The 15,996-nt window shown below is 46.2% G+C and overlaps 1 long non-coding RNA gene across 1 annotated transcript in view; it reads left to right on the top strand.

Annotated features, from left to right (window-relative positions):
• Window positions 1-14,237, top strand: part of LOC106509907 (uncharacterized) — a 96,339-nt gene extending 82,102 nt beyond the window's left edge. Inside the window, exon 5 of the long non-coding RNA XR_002342852.2 lies at window positions 10,348-14,237. This is a non-coding gene — a long non-coding RNA (uncharacterized LOC106509907). The remainder of the gene's footprint in view (window positions 1-10,347) is intronic.
• The last annotated feature ends 1,759 nt before the right edge of the window (window positions 14,238-15,996 follow it).

Below are 15,996 nucleotides of genomic sequence, written 5' to 3'. Positions count from 1 at the left end.
TTTTTTTTTTTTTTCTTTTCTTTTTTCTTCCCTTTCCTTCCTTTCTTTTTGGTTTAGAGAAGCCCTTTCAATATTTCCTTTAACCTGGGTTTTGTGTTGCTGTATTCTTTAAGTTTTTGTTTGTTGGGAAAAATTTTTATTTCCCCTTCTATTTTAAATGATATTCTTGCTGGATAAAGTATTCTAGGTTGCATATTTTTTCCTTTGAGCACTTTAAATATCTCTTGCCATTCCCTCCTGGCCTGTAGTGTTTCTGTAGAGAAATCAGCTGATATTCTTATGGGGGTTCCCTTGTAGGTAACATTCTGTTTTTCTCTTGCTGCCTTTAGGATCCTCTCTTTATCACTAACTTTTGCCATTTTTATTATGATGTGTCTTGGTGTGGGTCTGTTTGGGTTCAGTTTGTTTGGGGCCCTCTGTGCTTCTTGTATCTTGAATCCAGTATCCTTTAGATTTGGGAAGTTTCCAGCGATAATTTCTTCAAATATATTTTCCATTCCTTTATCTTTTTCTACTCCTTCTGGAATTCCTATTATGCGTAGATTGGCCCGTTTTATATTATCCCATAGGTCTCTTATATTGCTTTCCAGTTTTTTGATTCGGTTTTCTGTCTGTTGACCAGATTGAGTGATTTCCATTATTCTATCTTCCATATCACTGATTCGTTCTTCTGCATTATTCATTCTGGTTTTTACTGCCCCTAGTTCAGTTTGCATCTCTGCAAATGAATGTTCTAGTTTTTCTTGGCTCCTCCTTATATTTTCTAGCTCCTTTCTGAGGGTATCTGCATTGCTGTTCATATCTTCTCTTAATTCCTTCAGTATTTTCACTATTTCTCTTTTGAACTCCAGGTCTGTCAGACTGCAGAGATCAGTTTCATTGTTGACTGTTTTAGGTGAGTTCTCCTGTTGGTTTGACTGGGGGTGGTTTCTCAGCTTCTTCATCTTGCTTGTTGTCTTCTTTCTCCTGAGGGAGTTGTACTCTCTGTTATCGGGTAGTGTTTGCCTTGTCACTGCCCTGGAATATTTCCTGAGGGCTGTCGTTGTTGGTCAATCTTTTTTTGAGGCAGTGTGGCTTTTCTGGAGTGTTGATGGGACTAACAGTGTTTCTTTGAAGCAAAGGAGGACTTCCTGAGGGCAGACAGGACTGGGAGGTCCACCCCACGATGGTAGCAGATTTCACTTGGTTCTCAGCACCCCCTGGGGTCTTGGGCGGGTAGCAGGGCCCTTGGAGACTCAAGAGGTTCCTCCCCAGGGCAGCCCGACTCAGAAAGACCGTCTGAGATCTTTTCCCGATTCCGCCAGGCTTGTTGCAGCTTTTCTGGGCTGCAGGGGGTCCTGCCTGGAGCTGGCAGTCCTATGCAGCTGGTCCACTAGGTCTCAGCACCCCTTGGGGTCTTGGGCGGGTAGCAGGGCCTTTGGAGACTCAAGAGGCTCCTCCCCAGAACAGCCCGACTCAGAAAGACCGTCTGAGATCTTTTCCCAAGTCGGCCAGGCTTGTTGCAGCTTTTCTGGGCTGCAGGGGGTCCTGCCTGGAGCTGGCAGTCCTATGCAGCTGGTCCACTAGGTCTCAGCACCCCCTGGGGTCTTGGGCGGGTAGCAGGGCCCTTGGAGACTCAAGAGGCTCCTCCCCAGGACAGCCCGACTCAGAAAGACCGTCTGGGATCTTTTCCCAAGTCGGCCAGGCTTGTTGCAGCTTTTCTGGGCTGCAGGGGGTCCTGCCTGGAGCTGGCAGTCCTATGCAGCTGGTCCACTAGGTCTCAGCACCCCCTGGGGTCTTGGGCGGGTAGCAGGGCCCTTGGAGGCTCAAGAGGCTCCTCCCCAGGACAGCCCGACTCAGAAAGACCGTCTGAGATCTTTTCCCGATTCGGCCAGGCTTGTTGCAGCTTTTCTGGGCTGCAGGGGGTCCTGCCTGGAGCTGGCAGTCCTATGCAGCTGGTCCACTAGGTCTCAGCACCCCCTGGGGTCTTGGGCGGGTAGCAGGGCCCTTGGAGACTCAAGAGGCTCCTCCCCAGGACAGCCCGACTCAGAAAGACCGTCTGGGATCTTTTCCCAAGTCGGCCAGGCTTGTTGCAGCTTTTCTGGGCTGCAGGGGGTCCTGCCTGGAGCTGGCAGTCCTATGCAGCTGGTCCACTAGGTCTCAGCACCCCCTGGGGTCTTGGGCGGGTAGCAGGGCCCTTGGAGGCTCAAGAGGCTCCTCCCCAGGACAGCCCGACTCAGAAAGACCGTCTGAGATCTTTTCCCGATTCGGCCAGGCTTGTTGCAGCTTTTCTGGGCTGCAGGGGGTCCTGCCTGGAGCTGGCAGTCCTATGCAGCTGGTCCACTAGGTCTCAGCACCCCCTGGGGTCTTGGGCGGGTAGCAGGGCCCTTGGAGGCTCAAGAGGCTCCTCCCCAGGACAGCCCGACTCAGAAAGACCGTCTGAGATCTTTTCCCGATTCGGCCAGGCTTGTTGCAGCTTTTCTGGGCTGCAGGGGGTCCTGCCTGGAGCTGGCAGTCCTATGCAGCTGGTCCACTAGGTCTCAGCACCCCTTGGGGTCTTGGGCGGGTAGCAGGGCCCTTGGAGACTCAAGAGGCTCCTCCCCAGGACAGCCCGACTCCGAAAGACCGTCTGAGATCTTTTCCCGATTCGGCCAGGCTTGTTGCAGCTTTTCTGGGCTGCAGGGGGTCCTGCCTGGAGCTGGCAGTCCTATGCAGCTGGTCCACTAGGTCTTAGCACCCCCTAGGGTCTTGGGCGTGTAGCAAGGCCCTTGGAGACTCAAGAGGCTCCTCCCCGGGGGAGCCCGTCTCAGAAAAACCGTCAGAGAATTAGGTCGATCTATTCACAGCCTGGCTAGGCTTGTTCTAGCTTTTCTGGGCTGCAGGCCTTTTTTAGGGGGCTGGTGGTGTTTGGTGCTGCTCTGTGGAAGTGTAGCCCCTCCAAAGGGCAAGCAGGCCTGTGCAGGGAGAGCCCCTGCGGTGGTAGGCTTCAGGCAATTGTTGAGGCCAGCCCTCCTGGATGGCAGGCAGCCCCAGGTTCGGCGAGAGCGTAGGGGGTGGTGGGGGTGGGGGGAGGGAATGCACTGGGAAGCACAGCTTTCTGCTAGCTAGCGGGCCTGTAAGCTTGTTGTGGCGTGGGGGGTATTCTATGGGGACCCACCCCTTCTTCTCTCCCCTCCCCAGCACTGGCGCAGACCAGGCTCTTCTCCCAGGTTCCCTCTGAGGCGGCTTTCCACTTCCCCGCCCCTAGAGTATTGCTCCCTTCCTCTGCGACAGCTTTGTTTTCTAGTCTCCCAGGCAGTCTCTGCCCCGTCAAATGGTTTAGAGACCTCCCAAGCAGTTTCCGCTCTTCCCTGCCCCCCTAGCCCGGGGACTAATCTCTGGAGCCGAGGTCTCGGTGCCCAGCCCCCCCCCCAGGCGTCCCCCGGCCCTTTCTTGGGGACTAACCTTCGGAGGCGAGGTCTCGGTGCCCAGCCCCAACCCAGGCGTCCCCGGCCCCCTCTCGGGGACCAACCTTCAGAGCTGAGGTCTCGGTGCCCAGCCCCCACCCAGGCGTCCCCCGGCCCTTTCCCGGGGACTAACCTCTGGAGCCGAGGATTCGGTGCCCAGCCCCCACCCAGGCGTCTCAATTTTTGGTGACTGTGCCCGTAGTTCAGATGGTCCGTTGGGTTCTTGATCGTTTTTCCGTACTCCAACTTACTGCTACACTCTTCTCTGCATCTGGAGATTCCTCCGGTTCGTTTGATCTTTCGCCCGGTAGGTGACTTTCCAGGGTGCGGGATCCCTTTCCCCTCCGCAGTTCCCTTTCGGGAGCGCCCGTCCCGCTCGGATTCACCTTCTCTCACTCTCCTCTTTTCTCCCGTTCTGCCCAATAATGTCACGAATTTCTTGCCGTTATTGGAGATTAGGTTCCTCTGCCAGCGATTGGTTGTTGTTCTGTGCGAGTCATTTCTTCTGTAGATGTGCTTTTTTTGTTGTGTTTGTGGGAGAGGGCGAGCGTGTCCCCCTACTCCTCCGCCATCTTGTCCTCTCTCTGAACTTAATTTTTTAAATTGATGGATAACACACATGCAGTAAACTACAGAGCAATTATCTTAAGTAGAGCTTGATAATATTTTATATACATCTGTGTAACAACTGTACAGATTAAGATGAAGAGTGTTTCTAGGATCCATGAAGATTCTTTTCTGTTCCTTCATTATCAATACCCTACCCCTGACGTCAGCACTTCTGTCATCACCAATTACATTTTCCTATTCTTAAACTTCATATAAATGCAGGATGCAATTTTGGCGGGGATTGCCTTCTTTTGCTCAGAGAAGTGTTTTTTAGATTCATCCATATTACATGGGCTTCAGTGGTTTTTTTTAAATCGCTATATAGTAGTTCATTATTTGACTATAGCACAATTTATGTGTGTATTCTTCTGCTGATAATTGTTTGCTCCCAGCTTTTAACAATTGTAAATAAATATGCTGCAAATAATCTTGTCCGTATTTTTTGGTGGACAAATGTGCTTAACTTCTCTTGAGGATAAAACTGTAAGTGGAATTGGTGATTTGTAGGGTAGGTCTATGTTTAGGTTCAGTAGATACGACCCAATAGTTATCTAAGGTGTTTGCACCAATTTATATTCCTAATATTTGAGAGTTCCACCCATATTTATATCCTGAGCAAAACTTAGTACTACAGTATGTTTTGCTAATTTTATTTTCATTTGCCTGTTAGAAACTTGAGTGTCCAATTTTGCGAAGTGTCCAATTTTGCAAAGTGACTGTTCAGCTCTTGCCGCTTTTAAAAATAGGATTATTTGACTTTTTCTTGGGCACATCATTCGAACAGACACTTCCCAAAAGAAGTTTCACAGCTCCAACAAGCTCTTCAGAATGGGGTCTTTTCTTTAATCAACCTCAAAAACCAAAACAAAGATAAGGTCTGTCTTTTAAAAAATTATTATTTTTAAATATTGCACAATCATCCATAGCGCTGAAATAGCATCATTTGTCCAGCCACTCTCCCCTCATGCTGGGCATGCAGTTATGCCCATTGTTGGGACTTGCATGTGGTTGGACCAGGGAGTCTTCTGGGAGTGGCTATAAGGGAAGTGAGCTCCTGGGACAGCTGGAGGGCGTTGTTGTTTCCTCCTGTCCTTCCCTAAGATGAATCTGCAGGAGTTCAAGACTATGAACACCTTCAGGAACTCTTGCTACTTTTGACATAGTTTTCCAAAGACCAGCAAAATGATAGATATGCACATGCTTTGATTATTAGTAATACACGATCCCCTTGAGCACTCTTGGTAGGAATGTAAAGCGGTGCACCATTAGGGAAGACAGTAGGGAGTTTCCTCAAAAAAAGAAAGAAGGAAAGAAAATAGAGCTATCATATGATCCAGCAATCCCATTTCTGGGTGTTTACCCTTAAGAATTGGAATCAAGATCTCCAGCACTCTTATGTTCATTGCAGCATCATGCACCATAGCCCAGGTGTGGAAACAACCTAAATGTCCAACAAGAACATTGTCCAACAGCATGATGCTGTAAGGTCTCTCTTGAATAGGTCTTTGCATTGGCATTGGCCTTGCTCTCTCTTTAGCAGCCTTGCTATTTAAATCCTTTTGGAGCTAGAGGTACAGCTGGAGAACAGGCGGGCCTGAGCAGGTCTCCACCCAATTCTTAGATTCTAGAGAATTCTCACCTAGCCCTTCTCTGCTCTGCAAAGGTGATGACATCCTCTAATGCAATTGTGGTTTTCCTGGTACTTGGAACTGCTATAAATTACGATGTAAAACTGCCATTTTCAGGAGACAGGGTTCTACTTCCTTCCTCCTATTTATAGGGGCTTCTTTTCTTTTTCTTTTTTTCTTTTTAGGGCCCCACCTGTGGCATAGGAAGTTCCTGGGCTAGGGGTTGAATTGGAGCTGCAGCTGCCGGCACACACCATGGCCATAGCAGCGCCAGATCCAAGCTGCAGCAACACTGGATCCTTAACCCAATGAGCGAGGCCAGGGATCGAACCTGTGTCCTCATGGATACTAGCCAAGTTCTTAACCCACTGAGCCACAGCAGGAACGCCTACTGGGGTTTCTTTAATAATTAGGCAGAAGAAATATTATTCTGACAGTGGCATTCCTTTGCTTGAAAGAAACACTTGGGCTAGTGGTTAGTATAGAAGGAGGGGTGGTGTGTGGTCAAGATCTGAAAATCAAAGAAGGTTCACATGAGGCCAAGGGAAGAGTTGCTTGGCTCTGAAGAGCAGGCAAGGGGATCAGAAGAGAGAGGAGGGCTCCTGAGCTCTTTGGAGTTTTTCAATAGCCCTTTAAGGGCGTGATACCCACTGGTGCATTCAGCAGTGCTCATGATTGTTCATCTATATTTGGCGCCACTTCCTGTGGGAGGATTAAATATCCCTGCACTCTCAGAACTCAGGCTTGGCCATGGGACTTGCATTGGTCAATAAACTGTGAGTGAAATTGATGTGCGTCATCTTCCAAGCAAAAGCTTTGAGTCAGTGAGCTGTTCCCTCTTCCGGGAAGCCTGGCTGTGTTCCAGACGGCAGATGCTCTGTCAGCCTCCATCCACAAAGAGAAGATGGGAACAGAGCCCCCACCCGCTGTGATGAACAGGTAGGGTGAAGAGATAGTACAACTTTATTATTGAAAGCCATCAAGAGTTGGGGGTCATTTGCTAATTTAGTCTTACCTGATTGATTCAGCTCTGTTCTATTTTATACATTCTCTTTGATTCTCTATGCCTCCAACCAAGCACATCTCTAGCAAAGTCTGCTCTGCTTGCCAGTATTTTGTATGAGTGATTTGGGTTGGTGAACCGAGGCAGACATCGCACTTTGGACCTGGGCTGATGCATTGCTGAGATGACACAGGCTGAGCCAGAAGGAAAAGGATCATTTAGAGCATGCTAACAGCCCTGGGATGCACAGACATGGTAGGTGGTGCTCTGGCATTCCCAGGCCATGGAGGGGGAAGCTGAATCAATTTTAACCAGATATTCAAAAAGCAAGGGACTCCCATCTGACGTCTGGGTTATCTTCGAAGACGCCGTGTTACCCGGGCTGCTTGCTACGTAATCTCCCTGTCTAGTTATTTTTTCATTTTCTGGACTCAGTTTGGCAGGTTACAGATGGTGAGCACTTTGACTGAAGGAAGGGATCCCCCCGATGGGCTAGGATGAGGCTGTACGTGGTTACTATGAACCTGGGGTCTCTAGACCAATGGGCGATAAATCCCCATTTCTCTAAATGAAAATGTAATAGTCTAAAAGGTATGGAGCCATATCCTAAATCCCCAATATCACCCATTCCTACCCAGAGCCTTGGCTGCAGCGTACCCTCTGTCTGGAACACTCCTTCTCTGGCTGCTTCCTTACATCACCTGGGTCTCAGGTATCAGCTTCAAAGCTACCTCCTTGGAGGGGTCTCCCAGGGCTAGGACCCCCGCCCCCATCATCCCTGTAATGTCACTCTGTCTTATCCCTCTAAAGAACTGACCCATAGTTAACATATTGCTTATTTGTTTAGCTTGATTAGTGCCCTTTCCCCATGAGAAATACAGGCTATTTAAAGACAGAGATATTATCTAGCTTGTTGATCACTAAGCCTGGCCTAGAATAATAATAAATAGTTAATGCTTTTAATAATAAATACTTATAAGTACTAAGAAATACTTCTAGGATGAATAAGCCGACTGGTGGTGACAGCGTATTTTTCCTAACATAACGTGGTACGGTCATCTCTTGCACCACAGGTCATAGTAGCATTAGTCGGCTGCCTTCGAAGACGTAGCATTTTCAGTAGAAAGAAGAAGGGCTCCCCAAAGATGTCCATAACCCACTCCCCAGAATCTGTGAATGTCACTTTACGTGGCAAAGGGAATTTGTGGATGCGGTTTTGTGAATGATCTGGAGATGAGAAGTTTATCCTGGGTTATCTGGGGACCCCGGGGTTATCTGGTTGTCTGGTGATATCCTGGGTTATCTGGTTCACAAGGGTCGTTGCATACTTCTAGAAGCATAGGTCAGAGTGATGCAGCCAAGGAATGTGGGCAGCCTCCAGAAGATGGAAAAAGGCAAGGCATGGATTCTCTCCTGAGGTCTTGGGAAGAAATGCACTTCTGCCGAAACCTTGGCTTTGGCCACATGAGACCCATCTTGAATTTCTGACCTCCAGAGTTATAAGATATTCAATTCCTGTTGCTTTAAGGCACCAAGTTTGTGGTAATTTGTTACGGTAGCAAAGGGAAGCTAATGTAACAATGACAGCATTTATCATGGCCATCAGGGACATTTGAGATTCCCAGGCATTCAGACACCTGGTCTCCCTGACAGCAGAACTAGGGGAAGAGATTATAATGGCACACAGTTATTCCATGAGTGCTCAGGGCCACTTGTCTTATTCAGTCCTGCACTCTCGTTTCCTGGCACAGCATATGGCACATGGTAGGTGCACAAAAATTAGTTCTTGAGAAACGTATGTGCTATATCTCTGTAGGTTTCCCGAAATATTGAAGGAAGAAACTTTGAAAAGGGTTTAGGATTCCCTAAAGAGCAGGTGGGACAAAAATATTTAACAGGTGTTTAATAGTTCTAGTGGGTCAATCCCGAGAAATGCCTCAAATCTCTAAATTCGTAGTGTGAAATAAAAGTCGTATTTTTATGGCAAGATGAGAAATTTAAACAAAAATTCTCCCTCTGCCCTTTGGCTTCCTCTTGGCCCTCACTGTGCCCTGTGAAACTGCATCATGCATCACCAAACCTCCGCCATCGGCAGGAACAACTGGTCAGTGGTAAAGAGCGACACCCTCCCAACATCAGCAGGACAACTTCTCAGAAGATAACCTTCCTTCTTCACCTTGTAGGTCATGCGACCTCCCATGATGCCTCCTACATCTGGATCATGGAATGTCGATGATGTGTTATTTGTTGTATAGCTCCCTGTCTCGAAAAACGTGGTAACTGTGCCTTGATTTAGAATGGCTGGAACAGTCCTCAGAGCTTTCTGAGATGCTCTTCCTGGGTCATTTTCCTCAAATTTGGTGTGAATAAAAATTTCCATTTCTTTCTTCGATCACCTGGTTTATTTTTCATTGACTGCAGATAAGACAAGGGTGGAGGAGTTCCCGTGTGGCTCCAGAGGTTAATGGTCTGGCATCATTGCAGCTGTGGTTTGGGTCACTGCTGTGGTACAGACTCTGTCCCTGGCCCAGGAACTTCTGTGGGCCACAGGGGAGGCCAAATAAAAAAATGTGGATCTGTTCACTGATTTTAACCTAAATCACAGTTCCATCAACAAGGACCTGTTTCCCATGGGTATCTTTATATGAGAACTCTTTTAAATTTTTTTGATGCCTTTTTTTTTTTTTTTAAATGGGAGAGCTCTTTTCCTCACAGAAGCATTTTCTCCATCACAAAATTTGCATGGACACTGGGGTGGATGGCAAATCTCAAAGCCACATGGACATGGCAGCTGGGGAGTCAGCCTCGCTTATCCTTGGTGGCTGGGTGAATATCTGGTCTGGAGGATGGTTGAACAAAGGGCCAGTGCATACTCCTCAGGGAGTTTGGATTTTTTTTGGAAAAACAGGAAATTTGCCAAGCCATGAATCTGTGTCTGGAGACATAAATCTGAAGACTCCTTCGAGCACCAGCAAACATGGGGACTCTTGTTTGAGCCCAAGGTGATAGCTAATGTCCGGGGTAGGTGACCCTGTCCAGAGACAGGTGCAAAGGAATGGATGATCCTCTCAAGGTCATTGCTTATTTGGGAGATACAGATTCCTGGTAGCAATTTTAGAGGTTCATTTTTTCCCCAAATACTTTCATTTTTTTCTGCTACTGATGGCTTTTCTGGGCTTCACTGGTCATTATTCTTTTCCTTTGTGGAACTAGGTTTTTAAAAACCCTTCAACGTCTGACCAGTGGCTTTGCTTCTGCCCTTCCCACCCAAGCACGTTCCCTGAAGATTGAAGTCTGGCTTTTTGGTCCACAGTTATTGTCTTGTAACTTTTGTTTCAATGCTGGCTCTCTCATCAGCAGTGGCAGCCTCACCTGGTAATCAGTCACACCAAGAAGGCAAGTGGCATTTACATCCATCCCTCACCTTCAGAAACCTGCATCTGTGTCTCCTGCAGAGAAATCTAGGTTGGGCTTCAACGTCAGTGATTGCTTCATCCGCCAGGGTCACTGATTAGGAACCTGCCGTTCCCACCCCTCAGCCCATTTCCATTTCTAAGGCAGGCTTTGAATAGAACGAAAACATTTTCTCAATGCAAAGGGATTTAATTTGAGCAAAGTGAGTGGCAGGCTGAACTAGCTTCTTACGGTTTTTTTTTTTTTTTTTTTTTTTTTTTCCTACCAGTTGCTTCCTGCCGCCATCCTTCAGGCAGATGCTTTGGGCAGAAGGCCAAAGCCAAGTTCACGTCACAACATTGAAGGTCACAGTGCTTGCTTTGCTGATGCGATGGCCTCATTCACAAATTCCTCCCAGGGGCTGGAGAGGTGAATAGTGGGGGAAGGCCTTGCCCTCCCACTGCTGGGGAGGGGGCCAGCCTGCTCCCAGTAGAGGTTTTAGCATAAATGATGAAAATAAAAAAGCTTGAGGAAAGCCAGTGTCACTATAATCTCTTTATGTGCTGTAGAGTGCTTTCGCATACATCCTTTTATTTTATTAGACACCTTGTCTGCCCCCAATGAAGAAATAAAGCCTGAAAGACCAGTGAGGCTTTTGGCCTGGGATACACCAGGATGAAGAGTCTGGCTTGCATCAGTTTTCTGTGAGTGCAGATTCTGGGGGCAAGAAAGAAATGTCCAGGGGAGTGAGGCCTCCTCTCTGGCTGCCTTAACCCCACCAGGTGAGCGTTTATCCTTGCTACACACGAGGCCTTCCAGAGCACTGGGCTTCCTGGAAAAACCTGGACCCCCAGAGGTACCTGGTAAAGGTTCAATTAATGAAACATAGGCTGCAGGTATCGAAATATATTTTCTGAGCACCTTGAATCTGAAGGTGGGTTATTACCCTCTGACCCAGAGTCTTAGAGTCACTCTGTAATCCTTCTGCACTGTGTTAAGTGATGCCATGAACATGACATTAATGTCATCAGCAGTCAGTATGCTCTGTGACCAAGAGCATAGTCTAGACAGGCCCCTCTGAGACCCTGTTGGACCCGGCCCTGTCCATGGGCCTGGCCTCAGGAGCCTGCTTGTTACAAGCATCCTGCTGAATCAAGGTGGCCAGAATCCCTTGATACTGACCCAATCCCCACCCCCCCCAACTACCCGGGCAGCACTTGACCCGCCTGCCCTTCCTTTGGTAAGAGTCCTGCTTGTCCACTCCCCACCCCCTTGATGCCTCCTCTTACTGACCTTCCTGGGCTGAGCCCCAAATCGACTTCCCACCTGGAAATCTCAACGTTTCCTTCTGGTACTTGGAATCAAGCCAAGGTCCTTGCCAAGGTCTCTTTCCCCCTGTTACAATAGTTCTTAAATAAAACCTGCCATTATCACTTTATTGTCCTGCTCTGGTTTTCATGAGGCATCTGGGATTAACACATATACTCTATGATGTATAAAATAGATCGACAACAAGGTCCTATGGTATATAGCACAGGGAACTCTATTCAATGTCTTCTAATAACCTGTAACAGAAAAGAATCTGCAAAAGAACACACACACCCTACACCCGACACAATATGGTAAATAACCTATGCTTCAAGAGAAAAAATGGTGGCTGAAAAAATGAAAACTAAAAAACCAACAAAAAACAGACATCAGCCCTGATGCTCTTAATAACAGCTGACATCTGCCTGACACATGGCAGTTCATAGGGTGTTTTCACAGCATTGTCTAATTCCAGCCACAAACCACGCCCTCCTGAAGAGGGTGCATGTCTGCACATCGGTGCTGGCTTGTCTGTGGAGGGTCATCAAGTAAGGTGTCTGTGTAAGATGTGAACCCAGGTCTCTCTTTAATTTTATTAAAAAAATTTTTTTATTAAGGTATAGTTGATTTACAACGTTCCTTCCATTTCTGCTGTACCCATTGGCAAATCGACCCAGCCACCCATACACAGTCAGTCTTTTTTGTTTGTTTGTTTTTCTTTCTAACCCCAAACCAGGTCTCTCTTTAAATCCTGTATCCTTTCAACCTGGACTCTAACAATGAAACTTTTTTTTTTTTTTTTTTGGAATCTCTTAAGAACTAGGGGCCAGAGGGGCTTCTGGAGATTTTGAGGGAAATGATGACAAAGATAAAAGGGCTAACATCTTGGCAAGTGCTCTGCAGTTTACAAACCCCTTTTACAAACACAGCCTCCCACGGAATTCTGGGAAGGAACCACATCCTATTGTTTTATAATTGAAGAAACTGGCTCCGGAGAGAAGCAGCACGGCCATGACCATGAAGTTCTTGTGTAACTCAGTCCTGTGACTTGAGGAATTATGCGCATTCCACCACGGTCCTCCCCAAATACGGTCCACTGCCTTTGATTAAAATGGAAGGACAGAACAAGTCTTAATAAATTTAAACAAACCAAGAAGCTAAAACTGAAACAAAAAAATGCAATTTTCTGGGCTGCCTGCTGTGTTACTGGGAAACTGCTACCCTTTGGCTGGCCTCCCGTGACTTCCTCTAGCCTCACACCGATGTTGGCCTTTCTTTGAACTTTTTATTTTCATGAACTTTTTATTTTCATCTTTTAAGTTAAAAATGAGTTGCCTGTCCCTGGTGAGTTCTCTCTCATGCATCCAGACACCCAAGCTTTTCTGATTCCAGGGTTTAATCTGTACCTACCGTCGTACATCGGGTCTTAGAATCCAGTTGGCTTTTATCTCTATCATATCATGAGTCCAGTGTATTAAGAAATAAACATATGTTTTCTAACATCCTGTAGTTGTGTCTGTTCCAAACCAGACATCAGAAGCAACCCAAGTATGTGAGGTGCATTCAGGTTCCCAAACAACTGGATGCATTGTTACCATGGATACAGAATAGCCTTATATTTGCATAGATACATTTTATAAAATATGGACAGAACTATAATCAGCATGTAACTCTCAAATAAGGAGCAACACATGGAAACTAATTTTCTCCAAGCAGAAATCTCTTTACTATTTATCTTATTAATGTATATCTACTAAGTATTAAAAAGCAAACACTACAGAAACTTATAAAAAATAAAATGAAAGCTCTCTCTGATCTACTTCCCTAAGAGAACTACTGGTGATAGTCTGGTAAATGTAATTATAGGTGTTAGATTTTTTGATGTGTATAAATAAATATATGTGAATATTATATTATTTGCAATAGAATTGGAGTTATATATACTAGTGTTATTTAACTTTTAAATTTAACAGTGTATCAGGGAAATCTCTCACTTCTATTTATGTATCTGTCCACACATCCATATGCTTATGTATTCCCCTATATTTATATCCATATATCTCTATCTATATATGTGTATCTATGTCGCTCATCTCTTTAATGTATATATAACATTACATGAAAAGAGGTTCAGCGTCACTCATTATTAGAGAAATGCAAATCAAAACCACTCTGAGGTACCACCTTACACCAGCCAGAATGGCCATCATCATAAAGTCCACAAACAATAAGTGCTGGAGAGGGTGTGGAGAAAAAGGAAGCCTAGTACACTGTTGGTGGGATTGTAAATTGGTGCAACCACTGTGGAAAGCAGTATGGAGATTCCTCAGAAAACTAAACATAGAACTACCATTTGATCCAGCAATCCCACTCCGGGGCATCTATCCAGAGAAAACCACGACTCACAAAGACACATGTACTCCGATGCTCATTGCAGCACTATTTACAATAGCCAAGACATGGAAACAACCTAAATGTCCATCTACAGAGGAGTGGATCCAGAAGGTGTGGTACATTAAAAAGAACGAAATACCAGCATTTTTTGCAACATGGATGGACCTAGAAACTATCATGCTAAGTGAAGTCAGCCATACAATGAGACACCAACATGAAATGCTTTCACTGACATGTGGAATCTGAAAAAAGGACAGACGGAACTTCTTTGCAGAACAGATGCTGACTCACAGACATTGAAAAACTTATGGTCTCCAGAGGAGACAGTTTGGGGAGTGGAGGGATGTGCCTGGGCTGTGGGATGGAAATCCTGTGAAATCGGATTGTTATGATCATTATACAACTACAGATGTGATAAATTCATTTGAGTAATAAAAAAATGGGAAAAAAAACCTCAAAAAAAATTAAAACATTACATGACCCAAATGTACTCTAATTTATTGAACTAGTCCCATATTGACGGTTCGGATTTTCTTCGTGTTTTACTATTACAGATAATGATGCCATGAATATATTTTATGTATACACTCGAACAATTATTCACTTATTTCCTGAAGCAAAAACTGCCCTAAGTGGAATCACCAGGGCATTTCCCATTTTGATGCATATTGCAAATTGTCCTCCAGCAAAGCTTTGTCAGCATACGACTTCCATCAGCAGAGTATGGGTTCTCCTTTCCACATGCCTGTGACCATGCTCAGTATCATCAGTCTTTGAAATATTTTGCTGCGGATTTTTAAAGCTAATGTAATTCTACTCAAGCTCTAACATTTTCTCCTTCAGAAGATAATACAATTAAAAGCGTAAAAAATAAAGTCGACCGCGGTGATAAATCTAAATGTAATGTCAATTAGAGTTACGCAGAGTGAGCTTGAGGTGGACAACGATGAATCATAAAAAGCTGTTAGAAACGAGCACAGATGAGATTTTCTGAAAACTCTTTTATCTGATTAGACAATGGCAGCGGTAGGAAAATCACAAAGACTCCCAGCAACATGCAATGTAGTGCTCAACTGAATTTGCAAAGCGAACAGGAAGGCACTGAGCTGTTTAGAAATGCATTTAATACGCACAAAAAGAAGCCCCACTCTACGTTTTGTGCAGTTGTGCTTTCTTCATCTGATCCTAATTATGGTGCAGGTGTAAGCCTCCGCATAAGCCTGTCTGTCCTTCCATTGTCGTTCTGCTTGTCCTACATCTACCCCTCCAGCTGTCCATCATTCAGCAAGCGTTTCCGTGTGCATTGTGTTTACTCAGTCAGCTCTCAGTGTCACTCTCTGGGCCAGGTGTCCTCCCAGCCTTGCCTCTCTCCCCCTCACGCAGCTCTGTGTTGCATGCCCATGTCCGGCTTCATCCCGTAAACAAGGTCAGACCTCAGGGAGGCCAGCTGACCATCATGGCCCCAGGGCCCACATCCTGTACTCTTCAAACAAAAGATGCTTATCTGTCCACCCTCACGTATCAATCCCAGGGAAGGAACCGAAACGCCTTGCTTGGGACAGGTCTCCATCTTAGAATAATTCTCTGCAAAGGATAGAGTATTTTCCTAGGCTAACCCAGGTTCTTTGCCCAGCCTTCAAACAGACATGCACTGGTTGATATGATTAACAGAAAAAGGGGCGGGGGTGGTGGAGACAAAACTCAAGCCACCACTCTTTCCTCTGAGAGGGAAGTGGTGATAAAAGCAAGGGTGCCTCTGACTGCCGTGTGTGGTAGGTACACAGACATGACTAAGGAATTACCGGGAAAGGCATGGAGCATGTGCCAAAAAATAGTGGAATTGAAGGCAGTAGAAAAAGCGTGTGTGTTTGGGAAATGATAAGTCATTTTGTCAGGCTGGAGGACATGACTTGTGGTGGGACACAGCAGATGATGAGACAGGAGAGAAAATCGGGAACTAGACTCTGAAATGCCCAGTCTGGAGGTTGAATTTCATTTCCCTGGAAGTGTGATTGGATAGACAGCATCTCTCTTGGAGGATGGACTGGGGAGTCGGCATGTGGGGTGGGCAGAGTGGGGCGTGCTGATGGCAGGGCGTGTTTGGAAGCTGTTGCAATGGTCCAGGTGAGATGTGGGTGGTGAGCATGGGAGGCAGACCCTGTGACCCCGGGGAGGGGACACAGGCACTTAGGTGGGAGGACCAACAGGGGACTCATGTAAGGCGGTAGGGAAGACA

This window comes from Sus scrofa, chromosome 3 (assembly GCF_054392235.1).
Source record: "Sus scrofa isolate SSC_HxYL_T2T_F1_AM1 chromosome 3, Sscrofa_HxYL_maternal_Yorkshire_Landrace_v2.0, whole genome shotgun sequence".
In the NCBI taxonomy this organism is placed as follows: domain Eukaryota; kingdom Metazoa; phylum Chordata; class Mammalia; order Artiodactyla; family Suidae; genus Sus; species Sus scrofa.
The sequence above is the reverse complement of the archived record's forward strand: the minus strand, read 5'-3'. Positions and strand labels throughout refer to the sequence as shown.